Consider the following 18,597-nt stretch of genomic DNA (forward strand, 5'->3'; position numbering starts at 1 on the left):
CACAAACAAGCAGATGGGGATGATGCCAACGCGTTTTCCACTCACAAAAGATTTTCTTTCCTTTGTCCTTTCTTATACTATTCAAATCGTGCTGCTCCCATTGTTGTTCCGTACCCTGACGAAAGATCCTGAAACTCTTGCCCCTTCTATTCGTTTTAAGTTTTACTTACGGAGGTTTTATTATTACAGAAGACTTTTGACGGTTGCCAACTTAAGGTTTTCCCCCTAAATTTAGGGGGGAAATTTTAAAATAGGATTTTTTAGAGGGATAGAATTTTTAGGGTTAAACTTTAGGGCTTTATCAGGTAAAAGTGTTTTTCTTTTATCTTTGGAAATGCTATGTTGTTCGATTATTTCATTTATTTTTTTACTTTTATATATTTTTTTAGCCTTTATAACCATTGGTTTTTATCAGAAATGACATAAAAATGATAAACATGCCTTTACTCATTCAGCAACGAAAAATAGCAATGGTCACGTGACCTTTTTATCCCATGTGTGACGTCACATTTAAGGGATCACGTGACTTTCTGACGTCATATGAATTTATCCAATCGTTTTTAGGGGTTTTTAGGGGTTCTATGAGTTGAGTTTAGGGGGAAGCATTTTTAGGAGTTGGCAACCCTGCGAGTTTTCTAGCCATTTTAAATAAGTTCAGCCGCACGTGTTACTATTTTTGGTTGTTTAGTTTTTCGAATTTAGTTTTGATATAGTGTATGATGTAGTGATAGGCATAATCGAGAACTTTTGATAATCGAGATCTTTTCAAATCGAGACTCGAGTCATTAAGAATGGAGATCTTTTGAAATCGAGAGCTCGAGCTGTGATAATCGAGAACTCGAGTTGCGTCAGTCGAAATCGAGATGAGGTAATCGGGAACTCCAGATGTAATAATCGAGAAATCGAAATATGATAACCGATAACTCGAGATGTGATAATCGAGAACACGAAATCTGTTAATCGAGATCTTATGATAATCGAGTTCTCGAGTGATCATGAATAATCGAGTGATTCGATTATGAGAACTCGATTATGCCCATCGCTAATATGATGTATGTTTTCATATTTATTATCACTACTGTTATTTCTCTGAAACTTTTAAACTTTTTTTTGTTCTTATTATCTTTCCTTCCTTCCTCACTGGTACGACAGCCGTGGATGGCCCTTGGCCATCTCGAGCACTTTCTTCCAGGCATCGGCATCTCTTTTTTTGGCCATGGCTTGCCAATTTTTCACTTTTATGATAGAAAAATCCTTATCAATCTTGCTGTCTTTTCTAAGTCAAATTATCAGGATGTGAAACCAGGTAGAAAATTGAAGGAATCGCCCGGCATCCTTCACACGACCGTCAATTCATCACGTACATGCGCCGCTAACATTCTCATCTTAATCTTGATGAGTTGAATCAACTTTTTAGTCGATCAAATCATTGAGACATTGCTAAGCGTTCACTTTACACATGAGTAAATTAGTTGAATCAACTCGGTTCAGTTTTAACAGCGTTGTTTACTCAACTAATTTACTCATGTGTAAAGTGAACGCTTAGCAATGTCTTAATGAGTTGATCAACTAAAAAGTTGATTCAACTCATCAAGATGAGAATGCTAGCGGCACATGTACGTGATGAGTTGACCGTCGTGTGAAGGATTCCGTGCGATTCCTTCCCTTTTCTACCTGGTTTCACATCCTGAACGAAAATCAACTAGTTGACATGCAAATTTTTTGAAAAGTTGATTCACTTCACCACCGTGTAAAAGCCTTTAATCACAATGTGTTGGGGAAGAAAAGTTTCAATGCGATCCAAAACTTTAGGCGTAAAATTTGCAACCTAGTGTTGGAATTCTAGGCGACAGATCAAAATTTTTGGTTGCAAAATGTGACTAACTATCGCTCATTTCTAACAATACTATCAACACTTTTGGAGTTAGAGACTACACTTCAGGAAGAATGACGTCATGAATGTTGTACATGACCTCACTCCATCCCACGTTACATCCAATCTATAATTAAGCCAAATAGTATTCTAAATTACCCTTTTCAGAAATATTTTTCTCTTATTTCATTGGTGTTCATATTACTTATTTGTCTCCAATTTGTAGATTCAACAAGTGGCATCTTTAAAAGTCGTGGCATTTCATTATCACCAAGGGTGCACTGAAGTTAAATTTTGGGAGGTTGGAAACTCTCTGTTTGCCGCATTAAACTACAAATTTTGCCAAATCGTCAGAAAATTTGCCGAATGTTGATAACTTTGCCGAATGAAACTCAAAATTTGGCTGAATGATAATTCTGCCGAATCGTCAGACAAAATTTACCAAACAAGAAAATTTTTGGAAGGTCAGTTACCGCCCATGACCTCCAATCGGGGCCCCTGATTATCACTTAGGGCCTGTTACATGCACAAAAGCTTTTAATGTTGAAATATTAGTGCGACATTTTTTCCCCTTCAAAGAAAAAAAAAAACATCTGTGATCCCCTTCCATACATAAAAGCGGCATCTATCAAGCTAATAAAATTGTTTTATTTATGAAGCAACAACACAGTATTTCACATAAAATAATGGTAAACTCTTTTAATTACTTCACAATTAACTGTTCAGTCAGTCATGAAAGTATTAATTTTCTTGAAAATGAAGTGGTTTCATTAAAAAAATTATAAAACTATAGGGGTCTAAGGACTTATAACCTTCATAATTTTCGACTTTAAGGAAAAATAAAGCATATTTTAATTCTGGACAATTTGATGCCTTATTTATTACCATACACAAAAAACTTTTCAAGTTATTGTAAAAATGTGTAACCTTTCCCCATAGAGATTTATGTTAACAGCATCTGTTTAAGCGTCTTTTTCTCAGGTAGCTGTTTCTTCGGTTTTCTCGTTTTGCGTGCATAATATCTCAGAAAGTTACGTATATATTTCCGTAAAACTTTAAAAGTATGTTTATCTGGTTTATATTTATGACCTGAACCTAAATTAATTTATTTTTTAAAATTATTTATTTATTTTTTTGAAATTGTATAAGTTAATATCGAAAATTTCTAAAATTTTGGGCAAAAAAATATATATTTTTAATATAAACTTTCATTTTTAGTTAAAATTTAGGTTCAGATGATAAAAATATGCCAGACAAACATGCATGAGAAGTTTTACGGAAATATATAAGAAACTTTCTGAGATACCATGCGCGCAAAACGAGAAAACCGGAGAAACGGGCACCGGAGAAAAAGAACCTTAAACAGCTGCTGTTAACATAAATCTCTATGGGGAAAGTTTATGCATTTTTACCATAACTTGAAAAGATTTTGGCGTATGGAAATAAATAAGGTATCAGATTATTCAAAATTAAATTATACATAACATATATTTTTTTTTTCCAGAAAATCAAAAATTTTGAAGGTTTAAGATCCTTAGACCCTTTTTAAACTGAAACGAAGCTATTATTGTTATTATTATTATTTTTTTTTGCCTAAGTATAAAGCTGATTAGATGCTGTGCAATTAATCTATATATAGACTCTGGGACTAGTTATATCTAACTTCCTTCGAAAGAAAGTGAAATCGTACGTCCAAACTACGTTCAGATGGTGTAGATGTTAACTATTAGTTTGAAAGGAAGTCATCCTCCTTCAAGACCCATAAATTTTTGCTTTATCTCTAAAATCCTGACAAGGACTCAAACCTCATTTCAAGTTGGAAGATAAGATAAATGAAGTAATTTTACAGACACCATTAAGGCAGAAATTATCCGTTTCCTGCATTGCAGTGCATTACTTGTATTGGATGGGAACACATTTAATGTAATTACCTTCCGTATCCGGCCAAGTATGTGCCCCTCCCTTGCTACATTTTTCCAGAAACTGCTAAGATTCGAACACTCAATTTATTTTTTCTTCAAACAAGGGACCGAAAAAAATATCCTCGTGGGCAAAATCTGCATCAAACTTAATGAAGCGTCACTTTTCAATTAAAGAATAAGTCGCGCTTTTCATGTAGCGTAAGTAAAAACTGTTTAATTAGGTTAATGGTTTTTATAGAGCTAATTAAACTTTAATACTGGGTTCTAGCAGGTTACCGAGTTTGTTGGTTTTTTATCTCATTTTCATTATCTTGTTTTTCTTCTTTATAATGCATTTTCTTTTGCTTTAATTATGTGTAAAACTATATTCAAAGTGTCTTTTTTTTCCAGGCTCAACCTTTGCCTCTTCCATTGTTGACATAAAGATCGATTATGACGCTTTTCTTTTAGATGTATAATGTGCTATGCGTTTGTCAAGGCGCGCAAATAGTACAAAGAATTTTTTTCTTTTTTAATGTATAGGTTTTCAGAAAAAATCTCTATTTAATGAACAGTGGCAATGTATGCCAAGAGCAGTTCTGAAGGTGATGTCCTGGAGGGGTGTGGAGAAGAACAGTAAAAGTACTGTAAAAGCACTTATTTAAAGCGATCCGAAATTTTTTGCGAAAATAGAAATATCGGTGATTTTGCAAGCTGAAATTTTTGAGAAATTTTATGTGAAGAACCAAGTTTCCAAATGTTAAAAATCCGGCAACGAAAGAACATTTAACGAGTCTTTTGCAATTACGGCGGACTCGCGAAAATCGCAAAAATTAAAGCTTTCGAAAATAAGCGCTTTTACAGTAAGCACTGGAAGTTTTATGTGTGTGTGTGTGAGCAAAATAAAAAAAAAAAAAAAAATCTCCCATGCTTTCAAAAAGGTATGAAATCACTAAAATTTTAACTAAAAGTAACAATTTTTGAAATTCGTGAATTTTGAAATTACCAAAGTATATATCAATTATAAAGCAGAAAATATTTTTATTGCGCTTTTGTACTTCAGATCTTTGCGCCAGTTTATTAAAAGCAAATCCGAATGCCAGACCACCTGCTAGATTCACGTAGAATTTTAATTTCCCTGTTCGTTCAAATGTTACAAAATTTTGATTCTTCAAATTTGACGAATATTTGTTAAAATCAAAGAATGAAAAATGAGAATGAGAAGTAAAGTGACTAAGCTTGCAAACATAAAAAGTTTGGTTTAAGTAAGTTCCATCAAAATTTTTTTAGGTGTGTAGGCAGTGCTGTAAATAAATAAATAAATAAATAAAAAATATCAATAAAAAAAATATATGAATAAATTAAAAGAGAGAGAGAGAGGAGACGCGCCTCCTGATTGGATATCATGGTTGACGGAGTTTTGCTAAGCGAAAAATAAATAAATAAATAAAATAAAAATTAGGTTACTTATTCCAGAAAGTAGGCATTAATTTTCTTAAAAAGATGATTTCAAACTAATAAACATTACATTTGCGTAATTTTTGTAATCAGACAAATATTTCGGGGGACGGTGCTCCCCCCCCCCCAATTACTACACTGCCTTTAGGAGTAACCTTATCTTTAAATTTTCCATTTTTCAATGCATATTGAATATTTGTAGCAAAAGATTGTCTTAGAAAATTGATACGAGCTCTATTGACTTGGAAGGCTCAAAATAATTTAAATAAAATTCTCTTTTTCGGATAAGTTTCTTTTTTGTAATTTTGGTTTATTATAATTTTTTAAAAATCGGCTTTGCGGAACCATTAAATATCATTTTAATTTTAAAGCAAAATATTTGTTGAAAGGGAAAAAAAATTCTCCATAACGAAATTTAAACAAAACATTCTTTATAAGTTTCACCCTAACGATAATGTGCCCAGAGGTAAAATTTTCTTACGTTCGTTGATAATTAATCCATTGTATTAAATTGCAATGAGATTCAAAATCAAAGCATTAAAAAATCGGCTATCTATTCCAAAAATTGAAGTGATTTTTTGTTTGTAGTAAAAGCAGCGCCATCTATGTGACCTAGCTAGAACTATTAATTTGTAAGTGATATGAGCTGTGCTGAGGTTCAGAGAAACTGAGAAAACAAAACTGAAAGTATGCTCCGTAAAAATGAATAAAAGGGCTTCACAATGAGAAACGGTGCAGTGTTATAGCACCACACGTTTAAAAAGAAAACTAGAAAACGAAAAAAAAGGGGGGGGGGCGAGTTCGGAAAATGGGAACAACCCAACTGTAAGAAATCTTCAAATTTAAGTTTGAAAATATAGTAATTCACAATGAGTAGTTTTGAATTTATTTCGGGTCAGTCTCGATCTCCTTCGGGTCCTCCTTAAATACGCCCTTGAGGTCAGGTCCTAATTGTTACTTTACATCACAATGTAAATGCTTTTTGCTACAAAATATTTTTTAATAATGTATTTCCTTTTGAATCAATTTTTTAAAAGGACGTTCGAATTGTTGATCGTGTTAGAGCGAATTCTCATCTACTAATTATAATATAACTAGAAAGTCGTCCGTCAAGGTATGACGGGTGAAATTTGCTTCTACTCTTCTACATTTGAGCGAAGCAATTGCCTGTTTGTGAGGCATGTTAAACTGTACCAAAACATACTATCAAATTATCATGCCGTGGCGCGAGTTTTATTGTTGAAACACGCGGGTTACTTTATCATCGGTTATTATTTATATGAGGATGAACAATGTCAATAACGGGCCGAAGCTGAAATTAAATGATTTCCATGAAACATGTTAATGTAAAGGGTGTTTTTTTAGAGGTAGTGAACTTTAGGTTCAAATAAAACAGAGTTAAATGTTGTTAATTGCCATGAATGTTGCTTTATTCGAGAGATGATTCTTTGTCATTTTTATTTAAATATGATTTCTGGCACATGGCCACCTCGGCTGGCTCGGAGAAAGTCCAATTGGAAAGTCCAATTTTCTCACTTTTTGCAGCAATAGAGGTCGTATGTTAGTGGCGAATGTTCTCTACCAAGGCGTCAATCGTCTGTGGCTTATCGGTGCAGACCATAGCCTCCACATAGCCCCACAAAAAGTAGTCCAGCGGTGTTAAATCGCATGATCTAGCAGGCCAATTCACGGGTACATTACGCGAAATTATTTGTTCACCGAACGTCTCTTTCAATAAATCAATTGTGACACGCGCTGTGTGCCATGTTGCACCGCCTTGTTGTCTATTCATGTTGAAATGGCAAACTGAATTGAACACAAAACAAGTGACAGCTATCAAAATGGCACACATATCAAACAGTGTTGCCAACTTAAAGTTCTATACCTCTAAAAAAAACACACCCTTTATTATGTTTATTAATTCATTATTTTTCAAAAAGGAAATACACAACCGCAGGAGGGTAAAGGGCAGTAACTGAACCCTTTTTTTTTAACGTTTTTGTTATTTATTGCACGTTAGTTTTATTGCAAATTGCACAAGCTTGCTTATTTAGTTTCCGCTGCAAAAAAGCGCGGAAAAAAGTCTCATTCCAACATTAATTTCCCTATAGTTAGTATCGAATCCAAAACGCGTTTTTTCAAATATCTCGAAAACTTATTTCTGCAGATACTGCCATTTACGCACTCACTGCAATGCACGTTTATCTATTTTCGTATCAAAATTATTGGCTATTTTTCTACACTTCTGATACAAGTGTCTTCAGATCAAATTAAATACTGCAGTTATAATAGCTAAAAAATATACCGAAGTTCTTTAAACAGTGATACACTGAAAGGATGAAAAGTCGTATTTTGAAAAAGTAGTATAGTGTTTATAACTACAAATTCCTCATTTATAATCAAGTATAGGTTTAAATTTTAAGTTTACTTAAGATTTATCCAACTGCGAATACTGAAGAGTGTGTCAGTAAAACTTGACATTATACGTAATAGTCTTGTGGGTATTCGCCGATTCAATTCGTCCAGATTATATTCACTCCGTTGGATTTAAGATCAAAGTTCACATAATGTTTTGGGAATACTGGGTTTTGATCAAATATGATTTATGTTTTAAGTTGGCCAATTAATAAATATGCCGAGAAGTTTTCAGTTCAAGAGTTTAAAATCATGCGTGCATAATTGTAGAGATAAGGATATTTTGATTAAAAGTTATAAAAGCTTAAAATGGCTAAGATTAAAATTATCTAACTGGAAAATTTTGGAATGCAATGCCTCTTAGAGGTTGGTTAAGCATCTATGTAATTAATGAGTTGAATATATAAAATTAAAATTAATTACACAAAACGCTTTATGTACAGTACTGTCAAAGAATGGAGTAACTTTTTGACTCTTCGATTGTTCTGTTTTTGGAAGTTCCGTGTTATTTCCAAAAATATTACTTAAAATAATCTACAAAAACTGAAATCTTATTTTTAATCTAAAAGATGTCTAGTCTACAAATGCAACGTAAGGCAATCCGTTCAAAAAGTAATGAAGCAATTTTCAGACTCGTAAATTGTTTTCTTTCTGAAACCTCAGTGTCATTTCCAAAAATTTTACTGAAATTAACTAACAGAAAGTGAAATTGTATTGTTGAACTAAAATAAAGATGTCAGTTAACTGGTGCAACCTCTGTTATTTCCAAAAACTTTACTGAAATTAACTAACAGAAAATGAATTGTATTGTTGAACTAAAATAAAGATGTCAGTTAACTGGTGCAACCTCAGTGTTATTTCTAAAAATTTTACTGAAATTAACGAACAGAAAGTGAATTTTATTGTTGAACTATAATAAAGATGTCAGTTAACTGGTGCTACCAGACTAAATTCCTTGACCTCGAGCTCTGTTGCCAATTTTACCAGGAAACCACATGATAGTATAATAATGGAAATAAATTAAGTAAGTAGCAAGCGAAAGAGCATTGTAAAAAATGTTTCTGAACTCAAAAATCATTTGCTCTCGTGTCCCTCTAATCGAAATATGAGGTCCTAAAACCTGCCGAAATTTGAAGAGAAGTCGCCAAATTTTACGAGTTCCAATCAGAAATGTAACACATCTTTCTCACGATTTGTAGATGTATGCAAAAAGTGAAATTGCTTGATCAATTGTTCTCCAATTAATCTGTAAGTTTCGCGCTTTTCTTAATTTCGGCGGACTTGAAGCCTTTATATATCGATAACAGGCTGCCGAGGGCAAATAGTTTTTGAGTCAAAAATATGTCTCAAGATGCTCTTTCGATTGCAACCTATTTGAACCTTTTTCATTATTATACTATGTGTGTGGGTCAATGTTCATGCACGCAATATGTCTTTTAGCCTCGCAGATAAAAGAAATACAAGAAAGTTTCAGGTTGCTCACAATATTCTATAGTTGGCACTGATCTAATTTCATTTGTACTCTTGTTTTTGTGGTTGTCGATTTTAGTGTCATGCGCTCCAAGTGAAGCTTACCAACGTGGGCAAAAATTGCTCTTCTAAGCATATTAATTTTGGTTAAAACTATGCAAATGCGTTTTGTGACTATTTGCTGATCGAACACTGAAAGTAAACCGTTGACTCTGGTGAGAAAAAAATGCTCAGAGATGAAGCCAAGGATGACCGTTAGCTTGCAGCTCGGAATATGTTATGATTATCTAAAATTGTGAGTAACCACATTCACTACCTTACACTCCATGGTTCATCGTACTTACCACTATACGTGGTTTAGCCGGTTGGATAGGGCCCTGAATAATACATTTGTCTTTTTCGATCCATACCAAGAGCCGAGCAGTCTCTAATCCAGCATCCGCAGAGGCATTGATTTGAGATAGAGGAACTCAAGATTACTTTGGAACCACGACAGATTTTACTTGCACTAGTTGCCATTACCTAACACGAAGGATCTTCGACTGGCTGGCACTGAGTCCGCGACACTCCGCTCAGGAGTCCAACGCCTTGCTTACCAAGCCACTACGGCAAATTAATCAAAATTATAGGTAGCTGATGAACTATATTTCTTAACTACATTATATGTTTTTGAAGCAACTTTTGAAACAGTAGAGTAACATGTTTGACAAAAGATATTAAAATTTTGCTGTAGGCGAAATTTCATTTGAGAAATTGGGGAATAAGAGAAAGAAAGTAAGTTATTAGTTAAAAGTGTGTGAAAATGAACACAATCGAGGAAAATATAACTTTTGCAGAACACGAAGAGAGAAAGAAGTGAACGAAATAAGCTGAATTATAGAAGAAAAAAAATTCCTTTATTTGTTCCAATTTGCAGAGACTACTGGTTAACTAAAACTATTCTCAGAATATTGCTGAATATGTAAAACCTTGCTTATGTATAAAAGATGTTAAGAATTTAAAATATGCACCGAAACGTAGAATTGAATACATTTCGTCTCGAGTTTCCTCCTGAAGATAATGTAACTGTCAACACCAAAAATGCGAATTCAAATCAGAGAAGTTGATGACGAGCGTTCTCCAACAAAAGCGGTTGCATTGATTCGAGAAAGAATCAAAGCTAGTTTGTAAAATGTCTAGATTTTAGCATAGAAAGAGCATTTGAGGTTGGAAATGGCCATTAGTGTTAATCTAGTGAGAAAAGAGAAGAATTTGTTTTTGCATCGCAGCTTGGAACAAGATATCGCATTGCGCAAGATTTTAGAGCCAGAGATTTGATATATCTCGATATGCAATGTGAAGTTTCTCAATTGGATTCATGTGATTTTTTTTCATCTAAGTTACTGATGTTGTTTTCTTAATAGCCAATGTCTAGTTTTGGTTTATTGCTCAATTGTTTATTGAGGGAGGAATTTCTAAGTTACTATCTGACCATCAATTACATGGAAAGGCTAATATCCGGGTTATAGGCGGAAATGGACGTATCTATTAGTTTATAGGTGTGTTAGGTGGTTTGTTACAGATGTGCACTTTTGCCTCTCTATTATTTAATCCCAGTTTTGTAAAAATGAAAATTTGTTTACGGCAATATTTTTTTAATCTGAAGTACATTCAAACTATATTATCACTACAAAAATTAATTGATAAATTTATTCTCAACAAAAATTTGAGCTTACCATTTTGCCTTTACATTCCCGAACGAAATGAAAACATTTTATTTTCGTTTTATTGTTTCCATAGTAATTATTTTTGTTTCCCCTCATTTTATTTTAGAGCATGCAATAAATGAATAAGGCACTAGTGACATTAGAAAACGCCTGTCCATATCCCATCGCTATTTTCCCTCCTCCCCTGCCAGATTCATTCAGATGGAATCATCTTTACTTGGCCGAGTGCCAAATTACATACAATCCGTGGTCAAACAGTAAAGCGTGAAAATAGCATTTAAGATGTAAACAATTCTTAATCTTCATTTAACCCTGAACTGGTGAGGTGGGGGTCCTAATCCCCCAAAAGAGAAAAAATTTTTTTGCATGTTTAATCAATTTTTGTTAAAAAGGCGTAAGTAAACTTACGAACAGTGTTGACGTACGCTCGTTTAACAAAAAGCAATTCATATATGAGGAAGTGAGAAGCAATGGGAAGTGGTGGAATGCAAGTGGACATTCTCAAGTTTTGAGGAAAACACGTTTAAAGATAACGTCCTAGGTACCCTTTCATTGAAAGTTTTTCTAAATCACACTGTACAGCAGCACCTACCAGGGCTACTAGTACTATCTCTTGTCCCAAGACAGAGGAGAGATTTTCCAACTACAGTGCTGGCCAAATTATTAGACTAAGACTCTAAAAGCAAATTCTTTATTGATTACATAACTATAGACACATTAACGAATAGTGAAATAAATATCTAATATTTAGTATGCTTTCCCTTGTTTTTGAGGAGCATTTTAAGTCTTTTTGGCATACTTTTCACAAGGTTTACACCATTTCTTAACTTTTTAAAAAATGAGGTAAAAAATTGTTTATACTCACTATTATATATACTCACATACACATACTCACTAATTACCTAAAACTAACTTTAAATATAACAGAACACACTAATAAAAAGAACTAGTGAACTGTTTAAGCTGATTGAGGTTATGTTCCTGGTAGGTAGATAAACAAAGAACATGAACAAAGCAGACAGTGCTGCCACCTGCAAACATTAAATTATGCTAAAATAACGTAATTAGCAGTGTACAGTATGTACTGTATTTTAACAGTAAAATAAATAGTATTTTAGTACAAATAGTGTACAAAAAACAAAACAAACTCTTTAATAATTTGGCCAGCACTGAATTTGTACGGGTTATCTCCAAATTTTCAATTTGGCCATTTACATCCCTTTGCTTCTCACCGCCTCATATGAGGAAGTGAGAATCAAAGGATTGTAATTGCCAAAATTTAAAAATTTGATATAATCAGTAGAAATAGTAGGATAACTTGTCTTCTTCATCGAGGCAAAGGATGGTTCTATAGTATCCGGGGTAGGTGCTGCTATACAGCGTGATTTAGAAAAAAAAATTGAATGAAAACTTTAAACGTGTTTAATTCAAAACTTTGAAAACTCCTGTTACATCTCTTTGCTTCTTACTACCACATATTGCTTTATAGCGCAGGTGGTTATCAAAATAATGTAAACATCTTAGCACACATCACCAGCATCAAGTACACTTCATCCAGCATCAAGTACACATCATCCATACAAGGCTAATAAATGGACTTTCTCATTTAGACTATGATTCCAGGCTTAGAAGGCTAAAAATGTACAGTCTTGAGCAAAGAAGAGACCGAGAGGACATAATTCAGTTGTTTAAATTTATTAAAATGAAAGATGTTACGGGGCTGAAGTTTAGCACTGAAAACAGGACAAGGGGTCATTGTTTTAAGCTATTTAAATCTCAGACTAACATGGATGTTAGGAAAAATTATTATTATAGCAGGGTAGTGGAACCTTGGAACAGCTGACCGGAAGAGGTGGTAATGAGCAAGGGAGTAGATTGTTTTAAGAGGGCCATTGATCTTCACTGGGGATTGTAAATTGACAAGGACCAGTCTAGCTTGGCCCAGTGCTGTTGCTGGTCGTCACTTTTGTATTTGTATTTGCATCCAGCACACATCATCCAACATCCAGGACACATCGTCCAGCATCAAGGTCACATCATCCAGTATCCCCTGGCATTAATTTGAATTGCGAAAATTCATATTATGTTTTTCGCAATTATGATTACGAGAGTAACCAATTGTAGAAACAAGAAACCTAACGATTTGGTTACTAACGTAATTCGTGATTGCGAAAAACTTGCACTGAATTTTCACAGTTCAAATTAATGTTAGGGGTCTGTTGCTGCTTTTTTTTCTTTATTAATTTAAAATAATGTTTGAAAATAATGTCATCATATGAAATGTATAACTTGTCCTTTTCTGGACTCCATGAAATTTCTTTTACTTTACTCACTTATACCGATTTCACATCATGTTCATTGTTAATCAACCTACTTTCTGAAAATTTCTTAGTTGTTGATAAGAATGCATTCTTTGTTATTAATAGTTCCATTGGAAAGTAAATAATCATAATTTGTCTAAATTGTACTAGTGTTACAAATACAGTGAAATCCCGTTACAAAGAACTTCAAGGGACCGCAAATTTTGTTCGTTGTAACGGGAATTTCATTGTAATGGAATTCAAATAACGTAATGGCAGTTATATAGGAAATGAAAATGTACTTCGTTAAAACGGAAATTTCGTTGTATTGGCATTCATTGTTACGGAATTTCACTGTAAGTGTTTTTAAGAGTTGAATAGTTAAGTGTTAAGGTCAAGAGTTAATTCTTCTAAGCATTCGTGCAACATTAGAGCTGAACAAGAAAATAGCCTTTATGGAAAAAGAAGACTTTATGGTGGGTAGAAAATTGACGTCTCCTTCTTATTAGACAATATTATTAACATTCTTGAATTCTGCATTTTTTTGTTTGCGTAATTTGATGGATTACTTCATAAAAGAAATTCTTCATCTCTTTGATCGAGATATTTAGTTTTTACTTTCTTACTCTGTAAACGATCAATTACTGTCTAGATTTTTAAAGCAGTAACATTGATCTGATTTGCAAGGAATTTGTACCAAAACATTTTCTGCTTGTTTAGCGTATATTTTTTTTTTTTTGTACATTTCACTTGAAATCTATGTTTCTTGTTTTAGAAAGTATAAAATATTAAGAGTTAAAAATGTTTAGAGTTTAATGTATCATAATAAAGTTATATTTTAGCTATTTGACATTGTAAAGAGCAATAGAAAAAGGAATGAATAAAATAATAATAAATGATAAAAATATAAAGCTCTGAAAATTTTAGCTCTCAAAGATTGCAGGAAGATTTTGAAAATCTTTTTGAAAAGTCATACCTTTAATTTTCACAATTTTTGTGCTCTTTAAGCGCTTATTTGTATAATTATACGTATTTTTCAGAAGACCTTAGGAGTAGGGTTTCCAATCCCGCACCGAAATTCAGTCCCGCGGAATTTCGGGATTGTAAGAAGCCAATCCCGCGGGATCCTGGGATCCCGCGAAATTGACTTTATTCTTCTAAAAATGTAATTTTTGCGTCAAAAAAAAAAAAAAAAAAAAAAAAAAAAAGAAAAAAACTTGTGCTTTTTAGGAAGGACTGCTTTTATTGCTTGAATTAATAGTCTTTTTGAAATTCATGTAGCAATTGCAAATCACTGCAAAGTCAGATCCTATGTAGAAATTATCGTTTGGTAAGCAAAAGTGAAGCGCTCGTAAGGGATGGTAAAGGATGTTTGCTCTAAAAATACTGCGTTTGATGAAAACACGTGCTGCGGCTCCACTGCAATGGGGTCCTTTCCAAAATTTTAAAAGTATTTTTTTTTCTCAAAGAGCATGCTTAAAAACATAGGATCTGACCATTTTTTAAATAATTCATTTAAGTTTAATATTTTTAAAAAAATACTTAAATCGTTGCGCTTTCATTGTTTACACTTCTGTCGTGTGACATCACAAATGATGAAATGCCATTCAATGTTGCCATTCACAGAACAAAATATTTAATTCGCATCTTTACTCACGTGTATTGGCAACGATATGGTTGATAGCAAGCGTAGAGCGCAATTTTAATTCGCTGTTTGATTATCATAACGTGGAAACTTTGTAGAAAGATGCGCCAAATTGCATCATTTGTGACATCATAAAGACCACGCCTTGTTTGAAAAATCAAACATTTAAAAAAATTAATTAAAAGACAACTGTTGGGAAAATGAAAATATTTTCTGGGTCTGCGTTATTTTTTTTTTTGCTTATTCTATCAATTTCAATGACCAAAAGTAATACTTTTGACTGAAGGAAACAACCCCATTGTGAACATTTAGAAAAAGATCCGTATTAACTTCATCATCTTCTGAAATAGATTTTTCTTTTCTGGGCTGGATTTTTGCTCAAGAACTGCAAAATTTCGGACAATCGGACAAAAACCATGTATGTTGGATATTTATTTTGTTGTATTCAATTTAACTTGCATTAATAATACCCTTGTTGCTTCATTAACGTTGGTCACTGCATCAGTGAATTTGATTCATTACAGCAATGGATGAATACTGCTTGATTTCACCATTTCACCAAGTCCCAGTCTCAGTAAAAGTGTTTGGATAACTTCACTAATTTTACCTTTCACTTTAAAGAGGAATTCAAAAACATGAGAGCAGAGCTGAACTAACTGCACTGCCGTGCGGGTCATCCTGTGTTTCATGCAAGTTTCTGTCGCCCCTTTTAAAGTAGTTCCGAATATATAAATAATGTCAGATTTTTCATTGTTTTCTTCTTTGGAGTACACTTTTTGTAACTTAAAGTTTTTGAGTGCATTACTAAAGTTTACAGAAGTTTTCCAACATTGCATTCAAGCCACTCCAGCGGACTTTGGAATATGTACATATTTTTTCTAAAGCGTAATTTACTGGATTTTAAATTTTAGTGACGGTTTTCAAAAATGCTTATAAGTTATACGCATTTTCTCAATTGCTGAACGTATAAAAACTGAAACATAGAATGAGAATACCATTGAATTCTCAGAAAAATATACTGTTACAAGTTCTATAAATAGTAATTATTTTTTATGATTAATTTGTTGTAATCTGGCGAAATTTGGTGTTTATTCTATTATTTCTTCTAAACATTATTGTAGCAACTTAACCTGTAAATAGTTTCTTGTAATGAATATGCAACCCCCTTACATTCGAATGAAGCACATGGTTCCTCCATTTCTGCACGCTAAGATTTGTAAATGGAATAAAAAGAAAACATCGAGAAGCATTTAGAATTTTGTGGAAACTTCTCAAGGATTTATAAATAGCCACAGCCGACGGCGGGATGAGTTAGTCTCGTTTTAGTTCTTGCTTTGGAAAGTGTGTTTTAGCCTTGCGCTGTGTTTTTGCGTATTTTGATGTAAATACGTGGCTGACCGTTGAGTACACTCTCAAAAATGGACTTTCAAATTTGACGAAATTTTCTTCGTTTTTGACGAAACCACTTCCAGGGATATGCTCCGAGCGAACATTTCGTCAAATTGAAGAAACTGCTTTTGTTAGTGGCTTGAGGATGCGAATTTCGTCAAATGTAACAAAATATTTCTTCATTCTAGTTTCGTCAAATTAACAATCATTTTCGTAGTTTTGAGAGCATTAGTTTCGTCAAATTAATTTCGTCATATATGAGGACGTTAATTTCGTAAATTTTTAAGAAAATTTATTTCCTTTTTTTTTTTTTTTATCTTGGAGCACATTAGTTTTTTTTTTTTTATTTTTCAGAATACAGTCGAACCTCACTAATTCGAACACGCTTAAAATAAATAACTGCTGAAATGAACTTTTTTGCAATTCTTGTCTTATTGTTTATTGGTTTTCGGAAAAAGCGAACCACGTTTTTAATCGATTTTAATGGTCCCTTTAAGTTCGTTATAACGAGGTTCGACTGTATTTTATAAGATTCGTGTGCGTGTGATCAAATTGTAACTTCAGAAGCTTACCACCGTAGTTTCCCATTTTGATGCGTATGGTCACTTTCACAGGCCCGTAATTTATGGGGTCAGGGGTTCAATTGACGCCCCCCCCCCCTCCCGTCTTGATTTTTTAACATTCATGTTTTTACACATGACTGGCTGTCGTTTTACTTGGTTTTCTGTAAAATTTTTATTGAGTGCAAAGTCTTTGCCATACTTGGGAGAAAATTGAAATAACAAGCCTGCAGCCCCCCCCCCCCAAAAAAAAAGACAAGTAATTGTTGAAAAAAGAGGCACATAAAATATGTCAAGCAAATTTTTATTTATGTAAAAATGCAAACAAACAACTTCTTAAAAAAGGTAAAACAAATCATTGCAGATTAAACTCCCCATGGTATCTAATTAAACCCCAATAATGGGGGTTTTCTTTCAAAAAATCTAATTTTTGTCGGATATTTTCCAGATTTGGCACAGAGGTTCGTTAGTGGAGGCTCAGGAATTCACACAAGGTCGTTTATGTCTCTCTATGGGGGGGGGGGAGGACAGACAATCCCGCATTGAGGGTTCTTTGTATTAAAAAAAAGTTTTTGTCCGATCTTTTTTAAATTTTCCACAGAGGTTTTTAGATGCTCAAGAAGCTTGTTATCATTTTTATAAGGAAGGGGGGGGGGGGGGTCCTTGAAAAAAATCTAGTTTTTGTCGGATTTTTCCAAAATTTGGAACAGAGGTTCTTTGATGCCTGGGGATTCACGCAGGGTAGTTTTCGTCCCTCTTTGGGGGGTGGGGGCAACCCCTATGGTAGTTTTCCTACAAAAAATCCAGTTTTTGTTGGATCTTTCCGAATTTGGCACAGTTTTGTTATTTGATGCTCAGGAATTCTCATAGGCTGGTTTTCGTTCCACTATGGGGGGGGGGGACAACCCCCATACGGGAAAGGGGGATTGTTATGAAAAAACAGTTTATATCATATCTTTTCCAAATTTGGAACAGAGGTCCTCTGATGCTCGGAAATTCACACATGGTAGTTTTCAACCCTCCATGATGGGGGTGGGGGGAGCAACCCCGCATCGGGGGTTCTCCTTATATTAAAAAAAAGTTTTTGTCCGATCTTTTCTAAATTTGCCATAGAGGTTCTTCGATGCTCAGAAATTCACGGAGGTTAGCTTTCGTTACTCTATGGGGGGGGGGGGGGGGCAACCCCGATAAGGGTTTTCCTTGAAAAAAATTCATTTTTTTTCGGATCTTTCCAAAATTTGGCATAGAGATTCGTTCATTGATGCTCAGAAATTCTCATAAAGCAGTTTTCGCGCCGCTATGGGAGACAACCACAAAATGGGGGTTTTTCTTATAAAAAACCAGTTTTATCAGGACTTTTCCAAAATTGTCACAGATGTCCTTTGACGCTCGGGAATCCCCGTTTTCGTCCCGCTATGGAGTGGGAAACCATGTGTGTGTGTCGGGGGGGGGGGGGGGGGGTCTTATAAGAACCCAGTTTTTGTCTAATCTGTTCCAAATTTGGTACATTTGTCTTTTGATGCTTGGGAATTCCCATATTGTAGTTTTCGTCCCGCTATGTGTGCCAAACCCCACGGGAGTTTTCCTTGTAAAAATCCAGTTTTCGTCGAATCTTTTCCAGATTCGGCCCAGATGTCTTTGATGCTGGAAATCCACATAGGATAGTTTCTCATGGAGTAGTATTCATATGAGGTACTACCCCATGTGATTAAAGGACCTATGTGCCAAATTAGAAAAAGATCTGACAAAAGCCTGGATTTTTGTACGGAAAACTCCCGTAATGAGGGGGGGGGGTGCCCCTAAAGCGGGAAGAATATTTAAAACTGTTTGGACTACATCGCGATGCGTCGCTACATCGCGATGTAAGGATGGCGATGCAT

This window comes from Uloborus diversus, chromosome 5, assembly GCF_026930045.1.
Source record: "Uloborus diversus isolate 005 chromosome 5, Udiv.v.3.1, whole genome shotgun sequence".
NCBI lineage: Eukaryota > Metazoa > Arthropoda > Arachnida > Araneae > Uloboridae > Uloborus > Uloborus diversus.